At 47.6% G+C, this 23,044-nt stretch overlaps 1 protein-coding gene across 2 annotated transcripts in view; it reads right to left on the bottom strand.

The window, feature by feature from the left end:
- Positions 1 to 23,044, bottom strand: part of B4GALT3 (beta-1,4-galactosyltransferase 3) — a 311,808-nt gene that overhangs the window by 107,593 nt on the left and 181,171 nt on the right. Inside the window, exon 1 of one of the 2 annotated variants that reach the window (XM_085639732.1) lies at positions 1,553 to 1,931. The exons of the other annotated variant lie outside the window; for it this stretch is intronic. The gene's annotated coding sequence lies outside the window, so the exon portion shown is untranslated. Of the gene's footprint in view, positions 1 to 1,552; positions 1,932 to 23,044 lie in introns of those variants that run through there. 2 annotated transcript variants of the gene reach the window in all.

Here is a 23,044-nt window from a genome sequence, read left to right as displayed (position 1 = left end):
CCCCAATCCACCCTTTCCCAATCGACCCAACTCCACTCCAATCTACCAAAATATATGCCACTCCACTTTACCCCGATCTATTCTACTCCACTCCAATCTACCCCACTCCACCTCAATCTACCCCAATTCAATCTATCCCACTCCAATGTACTATGCTAATCTACTGAACTCCCCCACGCCAATCTAGCCCAATCCAGCCCAATCCATTCTACCCCGTTCCACTCTATGCCAATCTACCCCACTGTACTCTAACCCATCTACTCCATTCCAATCTACCCCAATCTACCCCACCCCACTCCATGGACAGATCCTTCTTTGGAGCGGAGGGTCACCCCATTTAAAATTACCCCCGAAAATAAAAAATAAAATGGCGATTCATTTCCAAAATGTTTTTCATCCGCTCGTTCTGAATTTAGCGTCAGGACAGGGGTGAGGAGGGTGGGCTGTTTGTGTACTTTTCAAAGTGCGCATGTCCATTTGGCCGGCCGTCTTGCAATGGCCAGCCAGACATGCACAATTTGAAACCTCTAACCCAGCAGTCTTAAGACAGCAGGGTTAGAGAAAGCGCAGAGTGAGGCAATCCCTCAAATCAGGGCGCTGCTCTCACAGCATGAGAGCAGCGCCAGGATTGGTTCCGCACTAAACCATCGAGTTCCTTTGAAAAGGTCCAGAGTGGAGGACATCGACTTCGGTTCAGGTAAGTATTGTTTTATTATTGACGTAGATGTCAGCCGCCACTGCCCCACTCCACGCTGCTAACTTTTAGCCATGCTGTGAACAGCAGCCACACTGGTGTACATAATTACTAAAAACCATTGCCAAAGCCAATAGCTCTGGCATAGGTGAGACCTAGTGGCTTTTCAAATGCTTGTTTATACCTTCCACCAACGAGTGCTGAAGCCGAGTCATAAAGACACCCTGTGAAACATCAATGATCTACACAGAATGTACAAAAGAGACAGACACATCTGGTGAACTGCTTGGAACCCTACTGCGGGGCTCAGAGTCCTGTCTTTCTGAGCAGCAGATATCAACCCAGCCCTACATTCGATTTGCATTTACTCTCAAACTGTGCCCCCCTTTCACCCACTGTAACGTGCGGCGTTGTTACGTAAAAAAAATACCCCCCTCCCCCCCAGCAGAACGTGATGAGGGCCACCTGAGACTTTCATATCTCAGAAATATTCATTGGATTTGGGAAGTATTTAGGCCCCATGAAACTTTCCTCTCTTCACACTCCTCCCCTGCACGTGACTGAGTTATGCCCTGGTAATTATTATTATTATTTTTTTTGCAGCTTTATATAGCGAGCTCGACCTAAGGCAGTGGAACGCTTTACATTTCACAAGGGCACGTTCATTTACTGTAGGCACGGGGAGATTAGGTTTTTTGCTCAGAATCACAGGATGTTGAAGCGACGCCGGGACTCGATCCTGGTTAGCTCTTAAATCGACACGGTTCAGAACAGTAAATTCTGTACAAAGTGGATTTTGCCCGATGTGGTCCTGGGGAGAGAATCAGAAAAAGGGAAGCAATGACAATGGCAACTTACTGTGCAGAATAGGCGCCAGCTTTGATACAATCCACGTCGTTGCCTTGAATAGACTTCCAAATAGCGGCTGGAAACAAAACAGGTCTACAAATTGGCTCTCGGAGATGTTGGCAGTTTCCACCCAAAGCCCAGACCTCCTTGGCTGCGAGATACTGGGGAAGCTGCGCAAACTTCAGTCAAGCAGACTCTCTGCGGAACCAAAAGAAGCAGCCGCAACATGTCTGCTCCCGTTTCCGTTGCAGAATGGAGGCCGGCCCGTCGTCGCGCGCAGGAGTGCAGCGGTCTGCACGCGGCAGGCGCGCCCGAGCACGGGGATGCGATGACACGGACAGGCAAGAGGAGGTGAATCTTTCCGGGCGACAGGTGCTGTTGACAAGCGGTCTCTGTGCGCACAACAAAGCGATAAACCGAAGCCGGGGGCTAGAGTGTAACAATTAGCCGGGCAGAGGCCGAGCCCAGGCGTCGCGGCGCTAGCTCAAATTCCAACACCCAGGCAGTTTGGACAGAAACCGGTAAGGCTGGCTAGGGGTCACTATAGAGGCAAAGAGGGCTTCAGCAGCAGCAAAGGTGGTGTTTGTCATACCTATTATGCGGTGGAAATGCCAACAGCAATAGCTCTCTCAGTGTCACGGGGACCATAACTGGAGGAGAGGGTACCGGTGACCGCTGCATGCAGAGGCCGGTCCGTTTCAGAGACACGACAATCCAGTTTACGTTTCTGTGGCTGCCTGCGTCACCTCTGTAATACCTTGTTTTCTCATAGTACTTTTCTTTATCACCGCCTTTTCTATTTCACAAAGCCAAACCTCGATGCGTCTCATTTCTTCAACTTCAGAACGATGGAGGCTTGAGTCCGCTGCACATATCTCTTTTACACACTCTGCCGCCTCATGGTGATTTCTTTGCGCAAAGGATGTTTTTGACACTATGCTGGACCAAGAAATAATTATGTGTACTACTTTTAAGATGTGCTAATGTTTGCTGAACAGCCAGTAAAAAGTCAACGGAGGGTTTCTAAGACATTTTTGACAATGGCGCAAATTTCTTATAAAAAAAGAGGAAGGAATCAGACCCACCCAAAAATATTTTAAAAAACACTATGCACCACAACGTGCTGGTAAAACACACCTAAGCTCCATAGTTTGAATTTAATTGCCTGCATATTGCTACAGTTTATGTGGCCGTGCTGTGATCCAAGTCGACAGACAAAATCGTACATTAGCTGTCAGAGCCATAAGGGTCCCTTATTCAAATTTTACAGCTATCAAAACAACAGTTTGATTCATACATGACACCTGTTACTGAAGTGCTAAGGCATATTTGTAACTGTTGGGGTTGTCTAGCAGGTAGTATGTGGCCTCCAGTTGCACTCTGAGGCTATGTAAGACTGGGCAATCTACAGGCGATTCCCAAGCAGTGGGTACAATGTTATTTAGAAACGTGGAACACAAAGATGCAGTTAGAACCCAGGTAAATAAAGCTGGTCAAAGGCCAAAATGCAAGACATGACCTCTCGGAAACAGGAATGTGCACTTCCTTGCTTTGCAGCACATTTTTTCTTTGCCTTCCAAGGAAATATCAAAGTGGGGGTGATCTTCGATAAATAGTTTTAAAACCGACTCAAGTGGGGCGTGGCCAAGATGGCGGAGTGAGCCGACGTGTCTCGCTCGAGCTCCGTCCTTGCCGGACCCAAGCATAGACCCAGCACCCTAGACCTACCTCACAGGCAACCGGGGGCTTCCCCAAACTCAGGGGCGTAACACAGGCCCCCCACATCCCCCGCAGTGCGGGGGGGCCCAGCTGCAGGGGGCCCCTTCAGCACAGTACTCACGTCTGAGTGCTCCGGATAAAATCAGGAGCGGGGGCCCCTCCGTGTACATTGCATTGCCCCTTAAACATTAGTTACACCACTGCCCATACTTGAGGGCTTCAATCCGCCGCCTGGGGTGGCTCTTCCCCACCGCGCGAGGAGAGTCAGAGAGACGAGACCCGCACAGGTTCGCGGCCTGCTGAGCTTGCGGCTGTCCATGCTGACAGGAGAGGAGTGCAATGGATGGCCTGCCTGCGATGGCACCTGTGACTGAGCGTATATGTGGACTGCTGGGGGTTCTTCAACGGAGCCCCTACCATCAGTGTACAGTTGTGAGGAATCGGCAAAGCAGGTCGCTGGACTACGAGGAGAGCGACCAAAGCCACGGTCTACCTCCTCGTAGTCCAGCGACCTGCTTTGCCGATTCCTCACAACTGTACACTGATGGTAGGGGCTCCGTTGAAGAACCTCCAGCAGTCCACATATACGCTCAGTCACAGGCGCCATCGCAGGCAGGCCATCCATTGCACTCCTCTCCTGTCAGCATGGACAGCCGCAAGCTCAGCAGGCCGCGAACCTGTGCGGGTCTCGTCTCTCTGACTCTCCTCGCGCGGTGGGGAAGAGCCACCCCAGGCGGCGGATTGAAGCCCTCAAGTATGGGCAGTGGTGTAACTAATGTTTAAGGGGCAATGCAATGTACACGGAGGGGCCCCCGCTCCTGATTTCAGTGGCGGTTTTACCATTAGGGCGGTGGGGCGTTGCCCCACCTATTACTATTGGTACCATTTCAACTTTCAAACTTTTTTATAAAGAACATATTTTAAAAGTTTGAAAGTTGAAAATATTGCCAAATTCCTAGATTATTTATTTTGCTCGTGAGAGTCGCACGGCGGTGTCACGTCATGTGACACGAGCCGAGCCGAGCGGCGCGCACTGTCAGGAATCAGTGATTGCGACTTTGGGACGACACAAGACAGCAGCAGTGCAGTGCCAGTGCGCATGTACGGTAGACTGGCTGCGCATGTGGTGGTGTCTGGGCCGTGACTTATGACCAGAGCCGGTCATTGTGGCAGGCCGCAGCAGTTCATCATAATATTATAACAGATGCTGTGCCTGGTCCCACCTCTACAATGTGCTCTTCCGAGGCGCGACACTAAGACAATGCATTTTCAAACCCACTAAAAATGGCACAGCTGGCATCGGTATTTGCCATGTCATGTGCAGTGTTAAAGCAACAAAAAACGGGTCACTTCTAATGAGTACCCGGACATGGATAAGATGGCGTACGCCAACTGGAAGGGTGATATCTGCCATACTCTGCCATCTTTGTGCTTTTTTGTATGTCCGGTAAACGGATATACAGGAACAGAGCGAGAGGATTTGGTTTATCTAACCCACATACATTGCTTTCAAAAGTGAAGGGGTAATTAAGAGACAGCTCTTTCTGGTTTGGTGCACTAAATCACTCGTTTAGCTATTGACATCTTTTGAGTGTTTCCAGGTAAGAGGTAGGTGCCAGCATTCCTTTACCATTAGTAAGCAAATGTAGGTTTAGAGAGCGTGTATTGAAATGTATTATTTGCATCGGCCTGCTTACTATGCCCCTCCCTCGCACAGCAGGGCGTGTGCAGGAAAGTTGGGGGGTGGGGCGTGTACTTGCATGTGTGTTTTTTTATATTTTTCACTTCTGCTACCTTGGTGGGGGTGATCCTGAGTTCTCTGTTATTGACCCCATCTTGGGATTCGGAGATGTTCTGTCTCTTGGTCAGTACAATATTTTTATCTCCTGTATCTCGTCTCTCTGCTGAGAGGGAGGTTCATTATTTTGGTGAAGGAAGTTCCACTGAAGATCTGCTTCTTGGAGGGTGTGATGGTCAGCAGTGGTGTCATGCTAGAGCGAAGGAGGTGTTTCGTTTGTGCTGATGGTTGCAGGTGGGGGGCACAAGCACTCGTTTTTGTGGCCCAGGACTTCTGTTTTGACATCAGAATTTCACTCAGGAGAAAAGCACAAAAAGGGAGAGGAGGAAGATGGCGATAGGAAAACAGTGACAAAGGGAGACGGCAGGGAGGGAAAGGAACCTGCAAGAGAGAAAAAGAGGCAGGATGTGTAGTGAGTGATGGAAGAAAGAGGCATGAGGTTGACGCAAGCCTTGGCAGCCTTGGTCTTCGCTAACCTCAGCAGTGGGCACCTAAAATAACTCTTGTGTCCCAGAATGTATTTTTATTGCGGACACTGAGTGGAATGTTCTATTGTGGGAGTAATTTTTCAGTTCTACTTGAATGAAGGATCGCCCCATACTGTCTGTCACTGCGGACAATGCAGAGAGCCCTGGTGGAGGGGCATCAGACCATATGTAGCAAGTGAACTATTTGGAGGACGGGCGCGGTGTCGTCATGTAGGTGTAGAAGGTGTTTTACTGCTTCATTTTTTTTTTTTTTAAAGATTTTTGTAAGTCTTTGTCCGGCACTCTGTCTCTCTGGATCATTTTTGGACACCACATCAAGCTGATTACCCCACGAGCACCATGGCAAGGACACTGTACAACACTGACAAACATGTATTCTCACCTGTTATAGTCTCTCCGACCACAGCTGCGATGCAGTTTACAGGCTAGTTGTACAGCTCTCGTCTAATCTCGCTGCCAGCACTCTTAAGCCTGATAGGATGTCCTTTAGTTCTAGGTCTGCTTTTAAACTTGAAGATTCACAGCTTTTTCACTCACTTTTGAAGCAGTGAGATCGTTGGCCCTGACGTTGTCAGACCATTTTATTTGTAGATGAGCCAGACAATTTATGGGGAGAGCTCAGCCAGAGAAGAGAAGGCTTCTGGGGGATCACGAGGCATAGGGTGGCCAGGATCACACCGGGCTTGTGCCCGTGAACTGCGCACAGATCTCAGCTGCCGGCACACTACCTATCTTTGCACTATTGAATGAAGTGCAGAGGAACAAGCAGGGCACACGTTCTAAAAAAAAGAAGTGGGGGGACTAGTTAGGCAGTATGCAAGTGACATCACGGTGCGCGACATCATGGCGCACGATATCACACATGGCATCACAGGAATTGATATAATTAAAAGTGGCATCACAAGTCACGACTTTACAGGAAGTGGCATCACAAGAAGTGATATCAGATCTAAAGCCCTCACATATATGTTTAGCAGGTCTACTGTGTATGTTTGAGCGCATTGCGAGGATAATAGCACAGTGAGCTATGGAAGATGATATGTGACTTCTACACCTTGCAATCCCCCAGTTTTATGTAACAATTCCTGTACATTCAATTACAAACTTATATAATTTATTGTACATGTAATATGCTAGTGTTGATGTAAAGCGCACTGACACCCTGCATTTGAATAAGTAGGACTACACAAGAAAAAATAATGGGGTACTTAAATTATTTCAATGCCTCCTCAGGGGAAGTAAGCTCTACATAAATGCAATTTGCTTTGTGTAAATACTGGGAAAGACCAACACTAAATATTGTTATATTTTGCTTTTCAGCATCTGGTAAAGCCTTAGGCAGCTTAACTATACCTATTTTTTGGGCAAACAGGAAGAGGCACCAACCTCCTTTGGTGCTCTTGCACCTCTACAACAGTCAACAACCCCAGCGTTTAAGGTAAGGAAACTGATGCTATATTTTTTACATTGCAGTTAAGGGCTATGTATGTTGTCTACATGGTGGGTGGTGTCTACAGTCACATCAGCATCAATTTTATTTGAGGCATATAACTGTGTAATCAGTATTAAATATCGATTTGAATGTGGAGCGCTCGATTGAAGACAATGAATTGGCTCAGGGATAATAACGGCTGGGGTAAGCCTTGTGTTCCCAATGTTTGACTTTGTTTCCCTTTTTTTTTAATTTGAAACATTCTACCGTCATTGATTGGATGGAATGTAATAATAGCCTTTTACCGCCCACCTGCCTCTGGCGATACCGGTTGTTAAAGGCCCTCTCTCTTGCCTTGTAATAGGCCCTTACCTGAGGCTTACTTAGGATATATGTCTGCCTGAGTGCCTTCGCAACCAGTGTGGCACACCAAGGGAGCAGGCTATAAGGCTATATTTTTATCAGTCATATTGTGCAAAGGGGAACTGTTGGAGATATATTGCAATAATGCACAAGCACAAGATATGCATTTATACAGAAATATGATGTATTTACACCAAACCTCATACGTTGTACTTTGATTATTGACAGGTAACTTTAATATTGGTAAGACACCATGAATACAGTAGAGCAACTTCTTGCAAAGCCGTTCATTGGACTGAAACGTGAAGAGAAACTAATTGTAAAACAATTAAGATCTCATCGCCCAGACATAAACCTACAGCATAGTTCCCAAGACAGAGGGAAGATTTACACACGTTCGTTCTCAAACACCTGGTACACAAAAGTTGATTGGCTGACAGGGTGTACTTCTACAAATTCTTTGTTCTGCTTTCCCTGCTTGCTGTTTGGTGGTGAAATTCCTTGGACAAAAAAAGGAGTAAAAGACTTGAAGCATTTATCAGATAAAGTAAAGAAGCATGCACACACAAAAATACATATGGAAAACATGACGAGACTGGGAATGTTGGGAGACACACGGATTGAAGCCCACATAAGCGACGCGTACCACAAAACAATAAAGAAACACAATGAAGCATTTGATAGGAATAGACACATACTATCAAAAATTATTGATTGCATTAGTTTCTGTGGTGCTTTTGAACTGGCATTACAAGGGCATGATGAATCTCAAAGCTCCTCAAATCGTGGTATATTCAGAGGCCTTGTGGATTTAATAGCTAGCATAGATCGTGAAATGGAAGCACATCTAGCAAGTGCTACAGTCTTCAAGGGCACCTCTAAAAAAATACAAAATGAACTGCTTGAGTGCATGCTAGAGATTGTAAAAAGCAATATTGTACAAGAGTTGAAAAACACCGACTTTGTGGCTATTCAGGCTGATGACACCAGTGATGTGGCCACTAAAATACAGTCTGTACTGATCTTTCGGTACCTTGATAATGACAGCAGAGTTGTGGAGAGGTTCTATGGTTTTACACGTTTAAAAGACTCTAGTGCAGAAAGCATTTCTTCAGCTATTCTACAACAGCTAAATTTGATTTTTCCAGAGTAGCTTCAAAAACAAAAACGGATTGCACAAAGCTATGATGGTGCTGCAGTAATGAGTGGAACCACCGGTGGAGTACAATTTTTTTTTTTTAGAGATGTGTACCCTAATGCCCATTATGTGCACTGTTATGCCCACCAACTTAATCTGATTGTGCAACAAGCAGTAGGAAAGATCTCTGAGGCAAAGATATTCTTTATGGATATAGGAGGAATGGCAGCATTCTTCACACGTTCCCCCAAAAGAACGGAGGTACTTAATACAATTGTCAACAGGATTCCAAAGGGAGACACAACTCGCTGGAATTTCCACATACGTACAGTCAGCCTAATATACCAATATAGGGGCGACCTTGAGAAATATTTCGACACCATAGAAGCTGATGAAGACTTTGAATTCAAAAGTCGGAATGAGGCCTGTGGCTTTGCTAGAACACTGCAAGACAGGGAGTTCCAGTTTTTCCCGTTTTTGTTTTTTGACATAATGCCTCATGTTGACGCACTAAATGAGAGGTTACAAAAACGTGAAACAGATACTGTCTCTGTGGAAAGGGCTACCTCCGACTTTGTCACCAGCATTAACAAAGTCAGAGAAAGGGTTGACAATTTAGATAGCAGACTGCCAAATGATTGTACTTTCTCCAACCGCAGAAAAAAACATCATCAGTCTGGTCCGAATTGCAAAAGAGATATGTGACAGTATCATTCTGCAGGCAAAGGAACGTTTGTCTTTCACAAACCATTTGGTGACTGCCAAATTACTGCAAAGTGATATGTTTGCAAAATATGATAATTCCTTCCCTGAGCAAGCTCTGAATAAGGCTGTGGAAGCTTACCCTATGCTAATCAAAGAGGATCTGAGAACTGAATTAACTGTACTGTACAGCATGCATGTATATCGGCAGGCCACTGGTGCAATTTCTTTGCTTGCTTTAATTCAGAACCTTAACATGGAAAAGTCACTTACGGAACCAGTGGCTTTACTAAAAATAGTAATTACCACTCTAATGACAATAGTAGAGGCGGAACGATGTTTTTCCACTTTGAACAGAATTAAGACATTCCTGAGGAACACCATGATTCAGGAAAGACTAAATGCATTAGCAATGCTCTCAATAGAGAAAGATCTAGTTAACAGAATACCAGACTTTAACCTTCAAGTTATTGAAAAGTTTGCTGCTCTTAAAGACAGACGTGCTGATTTTATCTATAAAAAGTGAACAATAATTTGAATGCTGCTACTTTGCGAGCTGTTTACTTGTTTGTTAAATAAAAAACATCTGTGAGGTACTCAGAAATGCACTCGAAGTCTGTTAAGAAGCTCTGTGGTTATACTGAATAAGCAGCTACCTATGTTAAATGACATCTCTTTATTAAGGTAATAACTGCACTTTCACAATTGCTTTATTAACCTTCCTGCTTTCTCAAATTTGCTTGCAAATGCACCATTTGTCCACTATTTTCAAAATGTTCTCGGGGGGAGAACCCCCCGAACCCTCCTTAGGTTGTTTGGGCTTGCTCGCTGCGCTCGCTACCGTGCAGTATGACTAATTTTACACCCCACCACTATCAAAAGTCACCAGCCGCCACTGCGCGCCATAATTAGTGCAAGTTCTCGCACACGCAGTTTGACGGAATACTCGGCCTGAGGGAAAAACGCGGCCTCCCGATTTTCCACTGCCTGCAGCTTATTTGGCACAGGGCCCCACTGGTGACTTTGAGGGGGCCTCACTGACCTGACAGCGTGAGCCTGCTGTTTATGGTGACCGGCGAGAGAGAGGGCTGTGGCGACCCACTGAGAGCGGCATGTGGGAGCGGCCGATGGTGCTTTCAGCGCTCAGCATGGGTGTCGCCCCAGGTCATCGGTGAGGAGACCCTGTGCTCTGTTGCTTTCCCTGCCGGCTGCGGGTCCTTCCTGAGCCCAGCACAAGAGAAGGGCTTCCAGAAGATAACACTTCAGGGACTGCATTATGGAGAAGATGGCTGACCCGTCCTGGGGTTGGCAGCCCTGTGATCGCAGAGGGACTAGGGGAGGCTGCAGATGGCACTGAGGACGAGTGAAGAGGAGAGCTGCTGGAGGATGGCCTCAGTCCATACCTCGGTTTAGGGGACTGCCCACTACTTCTCTGCTGGAAGTGGCCCAGAGGCGACCAATATTGACTCACTGGGAACCAGCCTTGCCCTGGCCTGTTGTGGGGGAAAGCTTTGACCAACCCGCTGGTGGAGAGGAGCAACTCTGACCGCTGAGTCTAGCATTTGGAGGGGACGCAGATGCAGAGACTTGCAGGGCCTGGGCCCGTCTTCCTGATCCGTGGACAAATTTCCCGTACACAGGCGGGGTCCGGTTCACTTTGCCCCTGGTCCATTGATGTAGTGTGGCAATACTGAAGGTCCAGCCGATTTGTTCCTTTGACAGCGGCTACCATACACACTCAGGGTAACGATTGGCACACATCATGATGTTGGCCAAAACTAAAAAGGAGCGCTCGGAGCACGACCTTCTTATGAAGTCCACGGGGGATCCACAAGGCGCCGGTCAAGCAGCCACTGGTGAAGGCGTCGATGGGGCGGTGACCTGCAAATTCTTGGAGTCTCTATTCACCTTGCAGCGAGAAGATATCCTAGCCATAAAAACTGACCTACAAGCAGACCTGAAAGAGGTGCGGAGAGATATTGATGCGGTAGGCGAGAGAGTGGCGGCACTTGAGGAATCCACAATGTAGATGAAGAAATCGCCGTTCTCCAGCAAGAGGTCATCTGGCTGCAAGATCAACAGCTTGACCTTCAAGCACATTCAGAGGACTTGGAGAACAGGTCAAGACTGAACAATGCCCGTTTCCGCTCCATCCTCACTGGGGCAGAAGGCGACGACCTGGAGGGGTATGTTCAGGCTTTGTTCCAAGCGGTTCTGGGCACTCCTATGGAGAACACTGTCAAAATAGACTGCTGCCATCGGGTGGGGCCCCCGAAAGCATAATCAACCTCCTGCGGACATTATGGTCTGTGTAAATGACTTTAGAGTGAAGGAAGCGATTCTTAAGGTGGCTTGCTCCAACCTGGCGTTGCAATTCAGAGACCACTCTCCGCAGCTTTTCCAGGACACGGACTGCCAATACTCTGCAGAAGCGGAAAGACTTTAGGCCTGTGACCAGTCATCTGCGCTTGGCTGGAATTGCCTATTCCTGGGGCCATCCATTCCGCATGTGATTCCGGTATGAAGGCAAGCTTCAACAGCTTCGCTCCCTAGCGGAGACCTGCAGGCTTTTGAATTTGGACCCTGATAGCCTCTTCCTTGGGGGATGGGGCCCCATCTGCCCGTCAAAGGGGCCCACGGTCGGGGTCGTGACTTGACCACTTGCGCCCTGATCCCGCAACAATAGTTAAAAAGCGATCTGAAGTGATTCGAACTCTCTCCGGCACAGAAGGGGACTCCCTGATCTCTACCGAATGAGGTACCAATAAACGGTTGAGGTGTTTTGCATGATTAGGCCGGCTGGGGCGGGGTCAATTAGTACAGCGTTGAGAGAGGTCTCTTGCTCTCTTGGCAGCCCCCGTATTTCCTGGCCTCCATACGGGATGGACATTTACAATATTTTATCCCTTTTCCTTTGTATTTGGGTTGTTGTTTTGTTTGGGTTGTTTATGGGTGGCTAGGGATCCCTCTCCGATGATCCTCTTAGAACATTTCCTTCAGGTATTGTCACTGATAACAACTGTAGCTAGACACCACACTTCCTTGTCTGTCGAGACTCAGCAGTGCCATAGCTACACCTACATAGACCTGCTATCCCAACCATGTATATGGAGACTAAAATAATCAGCCTCAATGTTCGCGGTCTTAATAACCCTGCTAAAAGGAAAGCGATACTTTCCTTAATTGAGCACTCTGAGGGAGATATATTTCTTCTACAGGAGACTCACTTACTTTCAAAAGACACACACAGAATGCAGGCCAGAGGGTTCCCATGTTAGTACTGGCCATTAGGGAAGGGCAAAAAGGGGGGAGTGGCTATCTTGTTTTCCAAGCATTTCAGGGGCACAGTGCTGGGCTTGGTGGCCGAGATTAAGGGTCATCTGCTGGGTTTGCGGGCACAGAAGGGTACATTTCATTACACTGTGGCTTCAATCTACTCTCCTAATGAGCATCAAGAAGATTTCTAGATGGAGGCAATCGCCAAGGTGCTTCACACACCCGACCCAGCAGTTGTGGTGGGTGGAGATTTGAATTTGGTGATGGACTCGGTGATAGATCGCTCTGGTGTAAGGGCGGGTGAGGCGGGAGCCCTGTCCTTAGCAGGTCGGAAATGGCTAGAGGAATGTGGGTTAAGAGATGCTTGGCATGGCTTGCACCCTGGAGTCCGAGATAATACCTACTACTCTGCGGCACACAAGACCTATGCTCATTTGGATCACTTCCTGGTCACCTCTGCTGCCTGGGAATGTACACAGGCCGCTACTATCGAAGCCTATTCGCTCTCTGATCACGCGCATATCACTCTGACCATGCATACTTCTCGCCCTTCATCTTCAACACCACAGTGGCGTCTGAGAGATTTGACGCAGTCGTCCACAATAACTGTTAAGGCACTACTGACCACATTGAAGGATTATTTATCACTTAATGATGACGGCTCCACCGCCCTGTCCTTGGTGTGGGAGACACTGAAATTGGTCGCTCAGGAGGCTTTGATTGCTAAAGCCGCACACGAGGATAAGATAAGAAGGGCTAAAAGGGAGGAACTTGAAACGAGAGTGTGGGAACTAAAGGCAATTCACAAGCGCTCCAGTGCACCACGTAACGCGCTTGAAGCACAAATATTTTGTAGGAACGAATAAGGGAGGACACATGCTAGTGCATTGTCTGCGCAGCAATCAACATGCACAAGCAGTTAAAAGGGTGCAAGGGGCCCAGGGGGTGGAGGTGACTGAGGATCTTGGAATCGCTGACGCCTTCCAGGCCTATTACTCAGAATTATGTTCTGCAGATCACTATATCCTCAGATCCACATACCTACGTATACGCAGCAGCTGTACCCACCCTACCCACTATGGAGGCTGAAGATCTCGATGCGCCAATACGTATCGAGGAGGTGATCCCTGCGATTGCTGACTGAAGCCGTTGAAGGTGCCGGGGCCTGACTGTTTCAGCGCAGCCTTTTATAAGACATTCTGCGCTGAGCTAGCTCTCTTACTCACTGGTTTGTTTAATTCCTTTGCTGATACAGGTACGTTCACCGAAACAATGCTCCAAGCCTCTATCACCGTGCTACCCAAGCCCGGTAGGGACCCCTCACTTTGCAGCTCATATCGCCCAATCTCCCTGCTCAATCTCGATGTGAAGCTATTCGCTAGTATCCTAGCCCAATGCCTGAATCCTCTGATGCCCGGACTAGAGGAGCCAGACCAGGCTGGATTCATCCCCAGCCGGCAATGCGGGGACATCCCCTAAACTGATCTGTCACCTGATCAATAAGGTCCAGTGGTCCAGCGAGGAGGCCTTGTTGATAGTGGTAGATGCCGAGAAAACCTTTGATTGGGTGCACTGGCTTTATATGTTCGCTACCTTAGAGCGCTTTGGTTTAGGCACATGTTTCCGTAATTGGATTGCGAGCATTAACAGTTTCCCTAGCGCCTCGGTCAGGGTGAATGGAGTTCGATCTGGTGGTTTCGCAATCGGTAGAGGTACAAGACAGGGTCGCCCCTTATCACTGCTGCTCTTTGCCCTTTACATGAAAACATGAAACCCCTCCCACAAAGACTTTGGGACAACCCTAATGCTAGAGGAATTCAGTTTGGGACGACCAACACTTAATCATTCTTTATGCCGATGAAGTTATTTTTTCCATCACTCACCCTTTGAACTCTCTTCCAGCCATCGTGGCAGACTTGCGCGCCTTTGGCCAGACATCCGGTTTATGATCAACCTGCAAAAGTCACAAATATTGAACTTGACATCTACCCCACATACTGTGGGAATTCTGCGCGCTCAGTTGGATGTGACTGGGTTCAAGAGGAGTTAACATATCTGGGTCTGGTCCTCAATACGAGCATTGCAAAAACCGCTGATGCAAACTATTTTAACTAACTTGCACATATATGCAAGGATCTCACACAATGGCAGCGGCTCTCATTGTCGTGGCTAGGCAGGCTTGCTGCTGTGAAGATGAACATCTTGCCAAGAGCACTATATATTTTTCAGACTCTTTTGCTTTCGCCACCCCGGGTGTACTTTCTAAAATCCAAAGGGGGATCGAACACTTTATATGGGGATCGGTATCCCCTAGGTTACAGAAACATCTGTTGCAACGATGGAAACAGGATGGTGGCCTCCCGTTGCCACACGTCTCTCGCTACTATCAGGCATCACTTTTACGATATTTGGTGGAATGGAATCGCTCACGTACGGAGAAATATTGGGTATTTATGGACCAGACGGTTGCTGGTTGCTATATTTGGAGGGGGTGTGGCTGCCTAGATCTTCCCAAGCTTGGGGGCTCTATTCTTCTCCTGTAACGTGACCAACCTTCCAAGTCTGGGATAGGATGGCCTCATCTGCAAACCTCACAACGTTCCTGTCGCCCATGTCCCCCTTATACTCTAATCCGGATGGCATGGCCAAGGGGGCGGATGATCGCTGGGTAACGGGAGGGTGTAAACAACTGAGCTGCCTTTTTGATCATAATGGCCCCATCCCATTCACACAACTTGCGGCTGATTTTGACTTATCTACCTCGGATCAATTCCTCTATTTACAAATGCTGCACTGGGCGTTTGATGCGTCCACACGTCCCCTTGTAAGCAGGCCAATGTTTCCATTCGAAAAGTGGTTATTCCTTAAGGAAGACCATACAGAACATCTCTGAAATCTATTTATTTCTTTCCTGGAACATGCGCAAGGTCAGATCGGTGGGTCAGTAGCGGTCGGAGGCGGAAATTGGCCAGACGCTTTCGGACAAAGAATGGGAGGACATTTTTTATAGGACTCACCATACTGCACACACCATGGGGCATACTGAAATGTCGTACAACATTATTTCATACTGGTACTACACTCCCTCCTGAATAATGAAGTGGAATCCTCAATGTGACGAGCTATGTTGGCGGGGTTGTGGTAGCCCTAACACTCTCCTCCATCTTCTATGGAATTGCCAAAAACTCACTAGATCTTGGGATAAAATACTAGATGAAATAGACAAGGCCTTTGGCACTACCATTCCTAGGTTCCCCGCTTATACAATTTTGGGTTTGTCGAACACACTAAACTTTCTTCTTCACTCATTAAAAGGCAGGCAGATGGCCATGGCACTTAATGCCGCCCATCGGGGGATTTTATCTTGTTGGAAATCTGATAGAATCTCGGAGCACACACAGTGGCTTCACCAGCTGTTGGCCCTTCTAGGCATGGAAAGAATGTAGATGGCCACCTTGGGGGATAAATCTGAATATACGAAGATTTGGGCCCCCTTTATATCAATACTCTCCTGTGAATTTCGAGAGCTGTCCTGCCTCGTCTATCTACGCATTTTGAAACGGATACCGGGTACGCAGGAAGGGATCGAGGCCTCTGCTTCTGGGTGAAGATCATGGCGGTGGTACCACCTAGATGTTTCCCTGCGAGACTTCCCCCTTTTTTCCTTGGACTACTGGCTCATTCGGAGAGGGATAGGGTGGGATGGGAGGGGGGCTTGTTGTCCCTTTTGTGTGGGTTTAAGGGGTTTTGGTTGTTGTTTATCTGTTTAAAAATGGCAGAATTAAGGGCCTAATAACAGCCTCTTTCACCTGAGGGTGCACTCTGTGGGCACCAAGCTTAGTTGACTGTTTTTTCTCCTCAATGACTGATTGGAGATATAGCTAGCCTCACCCAGCTTTTCTGTTGACGTGGCCAGCTCAAGTTGGGTTGTAGGCAGCTTGCTGTGTATTTTAATTTCATAAGCAAATACTATAATTACTTGCTTCGTCTCCTTAAAGACCCTTAACGCAGCCGGCCCACTGGGTTTTAGGCAATTTGCGATGTATTGTTTTCATTGTATGCTCTTCTAATAAAACGGATTTAATTCTAAAACCAACTCAACTGAAAGCTATAGTCAGCCCTTGAGCCCAAGAGACGACAGACCTTATTCAACACCAGTCCCTTGCCAAACATCTGATCTCGGATATTGACATGGGAGCTGAGGTGGCGTCCATAACCTTCATCTTCACTCTCTGAGCAGTCAAACTGAGGAAATAATGTTCCTACAGCATATACAGACTCAATCCATTCCTTTGCTGTTGCATGTTCAAGGTGAAAAATCTCTTTCTCGGATGGAGGCCTTTCGGAGCAGCCATGCTGTGCGTTTCTCTGCTGCCCTGCAGAAGCCACAATGAGTGGAATAGTTCTGACAATACACAGGTGGCAATATTTGCCATTGACCGCAATTTGCTCTTTTCATTACTGGAAAGAGGCATGCATCAAATCTGCAAATGCAGGCGGCAGAAAAGCTAATTTGCAAAGAAAATTTAAGTTTGGGCTCTCCAATGAGCCCTTATTTCCACACACTAAATGCAATGGATTTCAACTTATTTTTGAGGGAAGTAGCTATTCGAAACAAGCTATCAATGCTTTTAATTTAGTGGGGTGTTCCACTGAACAGCAGACACAAAGTATTTTACTCCTACACAAGACGTCCTAATGTTTGGAATCTGTAACTTGCCGTGACTCAAGTCCCAGGCCCTCTTTCTGGTACACAAGTCATGCACTGGGATTACATTTCAGCTGCCTGTCTGATAGCTTTAGAGTATACAAGAAGCAATAACTGTGGTTCTGTAGCTCTGAACCCTGAAAACACAGCTTTCCTTCACTAGCTTCCAGTTTGATTAACAAAAAGCATGAACTTGATGGCACTAGGCATCCAAGTTCTACTCACAAAACTGCTTACAAATGTGAAACATAGGGCCTGGATAACTGAGATGATATGTGCAACACAGAAAAAGTTATCCTGAAATACTGTTCATGTTAGAACTCGGCAACCCTGGTGACAATGGGGCTTCCAGTGCGCGCATATGGCTCCCACTTGTTCAGAATAGGGGCGGCAACGACGGCAGCACACTTAGGTTTGGAGGAAGGGCTGATCAAGGGAATAGGGCGCTGGACATCCAGCGCATTCAAACGCTACATACGCCCAACAACGTACTGAGTCTGATTTCTCCCGACCCCCCAGGTCCTGGAACGCCGCGAAAGAGGGTGTGGATAATGGGACACTCCTACGTGACACGGGCACAGAAGTGGGCGTCGGCCAGACGCGAATTCGGCAGGATATGGCTGCGGCAAACCGAAATCGAATGGTGGGGGCACCTGGGAATGACATGGGACCAGCCACTACCCACGGTGCAGGAAGCGCTGAGACGGAGTGGCAAGCCAGACGCGGTTGTGTTGCACCGGAGGGGGGGGGGGGAATGACTTAGCGAAAGTAGGTAGGCGGGCGCTACTAGAGGATATGCAGAAAAGCCTAGCAGTTTTAGCTTGCCTGATACGTCCCGCCGAGGTAATCTTCTCTGAGATCATAGTGAGGAGGGCCTGGTGGGGGGCAGTAGACCTGGGGTCGGTGGAGAAATCCAGAAGGAAACTGAATATCACCATGGCTAAAGTATGCAAGGTCAATGGATGGGGTTTCGTGAGGCACAGCTTTATAAACTTACTGTCCCCAGGGTACCACTTGGAAGACGGGGTACACCTCACCGGGGTGGGAATGGACATGTTCATGCTGAACGTCATGGGGATCCTAGAGCAGAAGGGTTTCGCCTAGGGGAAGGGAGAGCCCGGAAAGGGGGATGGGGGGGGGGGGGGGGAAGGGTGAGCTCCCTCCGATCGACAAACCGTAGGAAGCATGGTGGAATAAACACAAGGAAGCTAGTAGAAAGAGTAAAATACTAGAAGGTAGATGGAGGGCTCCCACAGTGTCCTTGGGATGCCTCATGGCAGGGGTACCGAGGGGGAAGATGGAAGGACTCAGCCTCAGGAAAGGTAGAGTAGATGCTCAAGTAAGGTCCTTGGGATGCCACATGGCAGGGACCCCTGGGAGAACGGAGCGCCCCCGAAAGGGTACAGGGAGAGCGGGACGGCACTTGCAGCCTGGGCAGGGGCAGACGGACACCCTCCAAAATCTGTAGCAAGTTGAAGCCTAGACCCGCGATTCGGAGGCCCAAAAAGGGGGGGGCCCTCCCCTCCCAGGAGATTGAGAAGGCTGGGTCCAAAAAATGCAAAGAAAAAGAGTTGCAATAGATGTAAAGCTAGAACATGGACATTGAATACAGTATGACCATGAACATTTGAAATGCATGACAACTTTGAAAGGATTGTATGTGATAAATAAACTGCGACCTTTTCAGGCACCAAAGAATGTCGTCAGTGGTGATTTAAGGTAAAAGCGCGCAGTGTTGTTGGGGAACAACGGGAGGGTGCGGGGTGGTACAACTCACCGCCTGGAGGGGGTTTAGATTGTTCCACAAACCTGCACGATGAGGCTCGCTCCGGGGCCCGTGCTCACACATATGGTACAAAGGCTCCGAATACCAGCGGCAACAGGAGCAAGATGGCATGGGGTGCTATTTGATCCCACGGGCCGCTAGGTCGGAAACACTTGTATCGGCAGCAGGGACACCTGGTGGACTGACCGTGTGAGAGGAGCTTGGGCGGGGTGGCAGGATTAGCTGGGGTACGCAGAGGATAGATCAGGGTCTCTCCTTCTCTGAGACAGCGCAGAAGGCCTGGGACTGGCTGGAGAAGAGGATGACCCCCGGGTCCACTTGATGGAAGGATGCTGATGGCTCCCCACACAGCCCCTGACCCAGAAAGACAGTGTTCTCTTATGCACAAGAGGCCTTGATGACGGGTGGGCCAGATAGGTGTCCTTGGCATGTCTCGACCCCATGCAAAGCGGCAACGATGAAAGACACGAATAGGGGTATGCAGTTCAATCCAGGTGATAGATGCTTGAGTTCTGGAAGTGTGGGTAGAGAAAATGTTTCGGAGGGGATATTAGTTTACCAAGTTTGCTCGTTTGTGTGCACAGGCGCACACTTGGGTAGACAACGAGACACTATCGCACCATTACTTACCCCTAATCTTTGGAAACCTAAAGTCATCACTCAAAGATGCATGTAAACTGATCACATGGAATGCCAATGGCCTCAATGATAAGATTGAAACGAGAGCCATATTTCAGTTAATCAAAAAAGAGGCCTAAAAACAATTCCTACAAGAAACATATCCATTGGCACCAACTACAACTTTCTTGGCCGGCACAGGTTTATTTTGGTCTATCATTCAGGCTTTACCAAAGATTCTTAGGGTGGGGATGGCCATACTCCTGCACAAAACATTCCCACTCACAGTCAGGGTGGTGCGCACCAACAGGCTAGGTCAGTACGAGGCTAACACAGGCCTCCTGGGCGAGCGGATATGGTCTATAATTAGCACACGCATACCACAGCAGATAATCGAGATACCCTCAAAACACTCATGAAGGTGCTACTATCCACTCCACGGTGACTGCCTATACTTGTGGGTGATCTCAACGTGTTACTGGATCCCCAGATGGATGCTCATGGACCCGGAGCCCCCCTCAGGACCTCGGCGCAGCCCAAATGGATGAGATCCTTGGTGCTATGTAATCCGTGCACAGCAAAGTTTGCCCAAGAGTTGGCCTGTACGTTTTACTGACATGCCCACTGTTCCTTCCTGATTTTCTGCAAAAGGTTATCTCACCTTTCTTCGTCACAAACCTAAACTCAGTGCCCTCATCTGCAGCCATTTGGGATTCACATAAAGTGGTCATAAGGGCCAGGCAGAGACCTTCTTAGAGGCGAGGTAATGTAAGGGGAGGAAAAAGATAACGGACCTTAGAGGAAGAAATAAGCAAGTTACAGAGGTGATACAGAAAAGTAAGGAAATCAGCCCCTTACTGTTGGAACGGAAACATTCCTTGCATAGTGACAGACGTGTACCCCTGCCCTGAGTTTGCCAATTTGCAACCGTATCTGGATCCCTGGTGCTGACATTTGGTCATGGGCAAACACAGATAATGCGTTTGCACCATCACCTAGGCCGGTCTCATGAATTGCAGTCTTACATACATAGACCGAGAGTGGTGCCCAAAGCACAGTTGTATGACGTAACCATGCATGCCTTTACCATGGAAACTTTTACCATGCCTATGACTTTACCACAGATGCCTATACAGTGAAAATGAAAGTATATATATTATCTACTGGCAGTCGCCAGTAGATAGTTATAGTTACAACCTAGTTTCCATAGGAAATCTCAAAATTCTATTTTGAATAACTTTGGCGCCGGTTGACGAATCCTCGCGAAATTTTCAAAACTAATGGGGCGCTCCGCTCAGCTCCTACCCTGAAAGTCTCGGGGTGATTCGTCAAGCGGGGGCGGAGAAAAAGGGGGGGTCCCAAAACGCATTTTCCCCATGCATTTTTCCATAGGACCTTTAGTCGCAGCTACAGCCCGAACGGCTGAACAGAATTACGTGAAATTTGGCAGAGAGGTAGCCATAAGGTCAAGGAAGTGCCTTTCGCAGGTCTGGTGTAAATCTGTTCAGTATTTCCTGAGAAAATAGCATTTAAAAGCATATCAATATCTATACGCGCGCACCCTGCCGTGCGCGAGCGCAATTCTGATTGGTTGTTAGATGTCGGTAAACATTCGAATCGGTCGAAACCAGGAAGTGTCGGCCGCCATTTTGTCTCTCGCAGTCTGAGGGGGTCAAAAACAAAGATGGAGAACGAGAAAAGGGGGCAGAGTGGACAGTTCCTGACCCCCTAGCCTTGGTCAGGGGGTCACAGAAGGACCCCCAAGGGAGAAAAAAACACTTGTTAATTTTTTTAAAACTCGCGAGGTGCGCGCACCGTGAGCGCACGGCACGAACTGCGAACCGTGCGCGCGCAGTGCGTGCACCTCGTGATTTTAAAAAAAATTAAAAATTGTTTTTTTCTCCCTTTGGGGTCCTGTACGAACTGTGAACTGTGGGTGCTCGGTGCGCGAAGCGCACCGTGAAAAACCTGAAAAAATAAATAAATACATAACTTAGCATTTAAAAAAACGTACAAATTCACTGAAAAAACCATAGGTTTCACACACGTTATAGTTACGAATTAGCATTTAAAAAACCTTGCAAATTCACTTACAAAACCATAGGTTTCACACATGTTATAGTTAGCTGGACATTTCACTCGTAAAAAACCAATGAAATTCCCCCGTTGTAGTTACTGCAGGCAACTATAACTCGCGACCGCAATCCTCTGCTGATGACGTCAGATATTACATCACATATGTGTCTTTCTGAAAAATAAATATTTGTAATATATGTATAGCTAAAGATTAATGGAAGAAGACATGGGTAAATAAGTGTCTAAATACAGTGATAGGGGGTGCTACGGCTCGCAAGGGCGGCCTTGCACACAATTCGTTTCTCTCCTTACAGGAACAACGTGCACTCAGGAGCAATAGTTGGATGCTCTTTATTACATAAATACCACAACAAAACATTAACAGCCTCAACATTAAATACACAAACATTATTGGACGGCAAGAGTGCTATGGAAACAAATGATGGGCCTCTTTTGTCTTCACGCAAAGCAAAGGGTGGGCACCTCGGGATATACAGAGCCAGCCCTAGAGGGTGGGGGGACTCCAGGGCCATTAATGGCTCCAGGACGGGGGCCACGTGATCCCTTCCTTTGTTATTGCAGTGCCTGCTGCAGGGAGCTGGTGGTCACTGGAGCTGTAAAAGACCCGGGAAGGGGGGGCGGGGTGGTGGGGGGTGTCAACCTTTTCCCCACAGATTTTATTTTTGGCCTTGCCCTGGGACACGCTTGTCTTTTTGTTTCCAATTTTGATGCAAATTCACAGATCCACCACAATTTCACGGCACAATTGAAAAAAATAAATATTGGGACCCCACCAACAGGTCTCGGGGGTCAGGGTATTCCTACCCTGCATCCTGCTCTTTTTTTCAAACTTTTTTTTGAGACTCAGCTGAGTCCGGGTCCCAAAATTGCTGCCAACGTTTCCTGGTTGAAGTGTTGGCAGTCAATCAGATCTCAGCATGAGATCTGTTGGATCTGCGGAGGATCTGCATCCCTAGAAATACAAATTTGTTTTTTCTTTAATAACTCAAAAACGACTGAACGGATTTACACCAAATTACAAAAAGGGCCCTTTCTGGACCAAGAGCTAGCTTCTGCCAAATTTGGTGGAATTCCATCCAGCAATTCGGGCTATAGTCTTGTTTAAAAGCCCTATAGGAAATTGCATGGGGATAACGTGTCCCCGCTTGATTAATTTTCCCGAAACTTTCCACATAGAAGTTGAACTCAGGTGCGTACTAGTTGTGAAAAATGTGAGAATTTCTAAAAGATCTGCCAAACAGCGCCAAAGTTATTAGCAAACCAAAAAATGCTTTTCCTACGGAAACTGGGTCCTAACTATAACTACCTACTAGCAACAGATAGTAGGTAAAAAATATATATTTATTAATTTACAAACTTAGATGCGAATTAATTAA

The sequence above is a fragment of the Triturus cristatus genome, chromosome 12 (genome assembly GCF_964204655.1).
Source record: "Triturus cristatus chromosome 12, aTriCri1.1, whole genome shotgun sequence".
NCBI classification, from domain to species: Eukaryota; Metazoa; Chordata; class Amphibia; order Caudata; family Salamandridae; genus Triturus; species Triturus cristatus.
This window is presented reverse-complemented; position numbering and strand designations above follow the sequence as displayed.